The sequence below is a fragment of the Rattus norvegicus genome, chromosome 7 (assembly GCF_036323735.1).
Source record: "Rattus norvegicus strain BN/NHsdMcwi chromosome 7, GRCr8, whole genome shotgun sequence".
NCBI lineage: Eukaryota > Metazoa > Chordata > Mammalia > Rodentia > Muridae > Rattus > Rattus norvegicus.
This window is the reverse complement of record NC_086025.1, coordinates 93,405,595-93,411,531: the sequence shown is the minus strand read 5'-3', so window position 1 is coordinate 93,411,531 and position 5,937 is coordinate 93,405,595. Positions and strand designations below refer to the sequence as shown.

General features: G+C 42.2%; 1 pseudogene; it reads right to left on the bottom strand.

Annotated features, from left to right (window-relative positions):
• Window positions 1-236: 236 nt before the first annotated feature.
• LOC134479919 (large ribosomal subunit protein eL15-like) lies at window positions 237-4,702 on the bottom strand (annotated as a pseudogene).
• Window positions 4,703-5,937: the final 1,235 nt, after the last annotated feature.

Sequence of the window (5,937 nt, the reverse complement as noted above, 5' to 3'; positions counted from 1 at the left end):
CTGGTTATCAATAATTCAGTCATCATTTAATATCAGCGATGTGGAAGGCGCCTGATGGTTGTATTAGTTTACACATTTGAGTGACTAAGATGTAGCATGTTACTGCTGCTGTCACATTCCTTATGTTACACGATGACAGTGTGGCTTATGAGGACTGAGATGATATACCTACTCTGCCATCCAGATTTGTAAAGCAATCGGGAGCAGCCAGGCCATCCCCAGTGGGATGAGCGGTAAAGAAAAATATAGACGAAGTGTCTTTTTGGGTTTGGATTCTCCCAAAAGAATCAGTCCTGAGATAGATTCAAAAGCAAGTCGTTTGGGAGATGACGATGGTAAGGGGTGAATGAGACACAGGGGAGACATCTGGTAATTAAGGATGCAGTTGTCGTGCCAGCTCCCACCTTGGGCGTCTAGAATCGAATCCAGCAGATTCCCACGGAGAGTCGGTGTAAACCTGGCCTCTGAGTTATCACACCCAAGGGATGAGGAAGCTGTGTTTATACAACAGTTCCAGAGTCACGGGCTGAAAGCTGCCCCAGAAGAGTCTTAACTTCCTAGCATTCCCAATGCACTACGAGCACAGAAAATACCTATCTGGAATAGAGAATCCTGGAGCACAGAAATGGAGAGCTCTGTGCAGTTGGAAACATGAATGACTAGATGCTGTCAGTGTCTACTACTGTGTCCTAACGGCTACCTCTCCATCGTGTCAGCCGTCCAAGCACAGTGAACAGAGGGAGATCAGCACTAAGTAACTACCTACTGTGTGTCAAATGCCTCACAGGTATCATGGCATCTACACGAACATAAAAGCATGACCCACTTTGCAAGCAAATGCGCTAGATGAGGAAGGAGTAAAAGACTTTGTTTAGCACACGCGGGGCTAGCGTCGCTCAGTAAAGGAGAATCTAAATTCAAATCTTTCTAACCTCAAAGCTGATACCTTTCCAGTGACTAACTTTCGAGTTGTGCACAGGCACACACAGCAATAATAAGTGACTTAGACACTATGTGTACACACGAATTCTGACAGGTAGTTTTCAAAAGTTCAGTTTGTCTAGTCTCTTTTTAGAATGTCTTTTTCCTCTTGCATCCACTCATCTAAGCTTGGCAGCTTATGAATTTTGAATTAGCCTACAAAGAAGACCAGGACTTTAGCAGGCAGAGCTAGAGACCAATCCTAGAAGAGGAAAATCATTTTGTTGCTATTTTCAACAGGTGTCTTAAGTCATTCTCAAACACAGAAAATAGAACGGCACTTTCAAGCAAATTCTGATGAGGATGTCCACAGGATGCTAAGGAAAATAGAAACCTTAGTCTGTGGTTAGAGAGGAACTAAGAGGGAGGCAGAGCCCTCCCTACCAGAGAGTTTAAAAGCCAGACAATAGACTCCAACTTTCTTTTTTTTTTTTTTTTTTGGACTGTCCTAAGTTGTTTATTGGATATGAATTTTACAAATATTACGTGTATTATCGGTAACGGTGGAGCTGAAGAGTATTGCCCCTTCTCCAGGCTGCACGGCGAGATCCACCAATAGTGTGGTGGAACTTGTGGCCCTTTCCAAGGCCACGGCTCTTGCGGCCAGCAGATGTCAGCCCACGCATCTCCCTGGGTTTGTGGACTGGTTTGGTGATCCATTGGTTGTCAGGATTTCTTCTGGTAGCTTTATGGAATGGATCAATGAGGATAACCTCAAAAAATGTATATGTGGAATCTTCACCAACCCAGTAGGAATTCAGGACTCTCAAAGCACCACAATGGCGTCCAGCTCTCTCCTCAGCAACTGACTGAAGGCTTCGGACAAATTTCAGCTGGTTAACACCATGGTGGACAGGCTTGCCTTAAGTTGCACCCTTAGGAACTGGGCGCTTGCGACCACCGCGGCGGACACGAATCCTGTAAAGGACATAACCTTGCTTAGCCTCGTATCCCTGCCTTCGTGCTTTATCAGGCCAGGTGGGGCGGGGAGCCCTGTGCAGCGCAGAGAGCTGGCGGTATTGCCAGCAGTGGTCCCTTAGAAGAAAGTGCATCACGTCGGACTGCTTCTTCCTCCACAGCTCCTGGATGTATTTGTATGCACCCATTTTGGCTCACCTGAGGGCTGCCACTAGAGGAAAAGAAGAAGCCTTTCTCCCACAATCCCTTTTGTAGACTACAACTTTTTCCTGGACTCAATAATACACTCTTATAGATAGGAAAGGTATCATACAAAAGAAATGGTATTCCAGGCAGAATTCAGCAACCATGAACCAAATAGACAGGAAATAAGGGTGTGGTGTCAAAAACACATGAAGCTTTTGTAAAATTCCTTCCATTCCCAAGAGTTTGCATTTTTTGTTTTTGTTTTGTTTTTGTTTTTGTTAATGTTTGATTTCATTTAATTTTTCATGGATATTCTATGTATTTACATTTCAAATGTTGTCCCCTTACCCCCTTCTCCCATACTCCCTCCCCCTGCTTCTATGAAGATGTTCCCACTCCCACTCATTCTAACCTCAAGACCCTGGCATTATCCTACATTGGGGAAATGAGCCTTCACAAAACTAAGGGTTTTGCCTCCTATTGATGCTGGACAATGCCATCCTCTGCTGCATATGTGGCTGGAGTCATGGGTCCTTCCATGTGTACTCACTGTTTGGTGGTTTAGTCTCTGGGAGCTCTGGTGGGGTCTTGTGGGTTGGTATTGTAGTTCATCCTATGGTGTTGCAAACCCCTCCAGCTCCTTCAGTCTTTTCTCTAACTCCTCCGCTGGGGTCCTTGTGCTCAGTCCGATGGTTAGCTTCAACCATCCTCATCTGTATCAGTAAGCTTCTGGCAGAGCCTCTCAGGAGACACCCATATTTGACTCCTGGCAGAAAACACTTCTTGGCATCAGCAACAGTGACTGGGTTTGGTGGCTACATAAAAGATGGATCCCCAGGTGGGGCAATCTCTGGATGACATTTTTCTTCAGTCCCTGCTCCATTCATTGCCCCTGTATTTCCTCCCATGAGTATTTAGTTCTTGCTTCTAAAAAGGACTGAGGCACCTACATTTCCCTCTTCTTGGGCTTCATATGATCTGCGAATTTTTCTTAGGTTTTGGGCTAATATCCACTTATCAGTGAGTGCATACCGTATGTGTTATTTTGTGATTGGGTTAGCTCACTCAGGATGATGTTTTCCAGTTCCAACCATTTGCCTACGAATTTCATAAACTCGTTGTTTTTGATAGCTGAGTAATATTCCATTGTGTAGATGTACCACATTTCCTGTATCCATTCCTCTGTTGAAGGGCATCTGGATTCTTTCCAGCTTCTGGCTATTATAAATAAGGCTGCAATGAACATAGTGGAGCACGTGTCTTTGTTGAATGTTGGAGCATCTTTTGGGTATATGCCCAGGAGTTGTATAGCTGGGTCCTCAGGTAGTACAATTTTCTGAGGAACCTCCAGACTGATTTCCAGTGTGGTTGTACTAGTTTGCAATCCCACCAACAATGAAGGAGTGTTCCTCTTTCTCCACATCCTCGCCAGCATCTGTTGCCATCTCAGTTTTTATCTTTGACATTCTGACTGGTGTGAGGTGGAATCTCAGGGTTGTTTTGATTTGCATTTCCATGATGGCTAAGGATATTGAACATTTCTTTAGGTACATCTCAGCTATTCGATATATGCTGCTGGGAATTCTTTGTTTAGCTCTATACCCCATTTTTAATAGGGTTATTTGACTGTCTGGAGTTTAACTTCTTGAGTTCTTTGTATATTTTGGTTATTAGCCCTCTACCAGATATAGGATTGGTAAAGATCTTTCCCCAATCTGTTGGTTGCTGTTTTGTCCTAATGACAGTGTCCTTTGTCTTACAGAAGCTTTGCAGTTTTATGAGGTCCCATTTGTCTATTCTTGATCTTAGAGCATAGCCCATTGGTGTTTTGTTCAGGAAATTTTCCCCAGTGCCCATGTGATTGAGACTCTTTCCCACCTTTTCTTTTATTAGTTTGAGTGTATCTGGTTTGATGTGGAGGTCCTTGATCCACTTGGACTTAAGCTTTGTACAGAGAGATAAGAATGGATCGATTTGCATTCTTCTACATGCTGTCCTCCAGTTGAACCAGTATCATTTGTTGAAAATGCAATCTTTTATCCATTGGGTGGTTTTAACTCCTTTGTCGAAGACCAAGTGACTACAGGTGTCTGAGTTATTCCTGGGTCTTCAATTCTATTCCACTGATCTATCTACCTGCCTGTCTCTGTACCAATACCATGCAGTTTTTATCACTATTGCTCTGTAATACTGCTTGAGGTCAAGGATGGTGATTCCTCCAGAAGTTCTTTTATTGTTGAGTATAGTTTTGGCTATCCTGGGTTTTTGTTATTCCAAATGAATTTGCAAGTTGTTCTTTCTATCTCTATGAAGAATTGAGTTGGAATTTTAAGGGGGATTGCATTGAATCTGTAGATTGTCGGCTCTTGATCTTAAAGCATAAGCCATTGGTGTTCTGTTCAGGAAATTTTCCTCAGTGTCATGTGTTTGAGGCTCTTCCCTACTTTTTCTTCTATTAGTTTAAGTGTATCTGCTTTTATGTGGAAGTCCATGATCCACGTGGACTTGAAATTTGTTCAGGGTGATAAGAATGGGTCAATTTGCATTCTTCGGGACGATTTGCATTCTTCTATAGGCTAACCACCAGTTAATCCAGCACCATTTGTTGAAAATGCTATATTTTTCCATTGGATGGTTTTAGCTTGTTTGTCAATGATCAAGTGACCATAGGTTTGTGGGTTCATTTCTGGGTCTTCAATTCTATTCCACTGACCTACCTGCCTCTCTCTGTACCAATACAATGCAGTTTTTACATATTTACTCTGTAATACAGCTTGAGGTCAGGGTTGGTGTGTCCTCCAGAAGTTCTCTTAATGTTGAGTATAGTTCTTGCTATCCTGGGTTTTTTGTTATTCCAAATTTGCAAAATGCTCTTTCTAATTCTATAAAGAATTGAGTTGGAATTTTGATGGGGATTGCATCGAATTTGTAGATTGCTTTCGGCAAGATGGCTATTTTTTACTATATTAATCCTTTCAATCCATGAGCATGGAAGATCTTTCCATCTTCTGAGATCTTCCTCAATTTCTTTCTTCAGAGACTTGAAGTTCTTATCATTCAGATCTTTCACTTCCTTGGTTAGTCACACTGAGGTATTTTATGTTATTTGTGACTATTGTGAAAGCTGTCATTTCCCTAATTTCTTTCTCAGCCTATTTATCCTTTATTAGAGGAAGGCTACTGATTGAGTTAATATTATATCCAGACACTTTGCTGAAGTTGTTTATCAGCTGTAGGTGTTCTCTGGTGGAATTTGGGGTCACTTAGACAAACCCAGTTTTGCTCAAATCTTGTTCTGCTTTTCAAACATTTGCTGTTGGCAAAGGGAATTCAGGAAATTCCTTCTCTTGGCTTTACTCAAAGTGAAGTTCTAGCCAGTCTCATTTCTTACTCTTCCCTAGTTCAGAAGAGACTTAGGAGCTCCTCCTCCCCATTGCTCCTCCCTGGGAAATAGATGTTTCCATCATGAAAGTGAAACTTGAGCAGTTCTCATACCAGGAGATCTAAGATGCCAAATGTGGAAATACTATGACTTGCCCTGTGGGTCAGTAGAGTTCCTAGGATGTCCAATGTGCACATAAAGGCCTGGCTTCTTCCTCTGGACTCCCTTGATAATCTATCATCCTTCCCTATATCAAACTGAGAGCCTTAATTCCAGTCCTAAGAATGATTAGGAAGATGCTTCAGCAAGTGTTAAAGAACACAATGGTATTATCACTCTGTCATCAAAAATTTTAATTAAATTAATATTTTAATTATGATGCCTATTTGGATCCCAATCAGTGAGCCAGTGGCTAGAAGCCAGCATTGTTCTTTTACTACCAATGGGAGCTCATCTTTCCATTGGCTGGA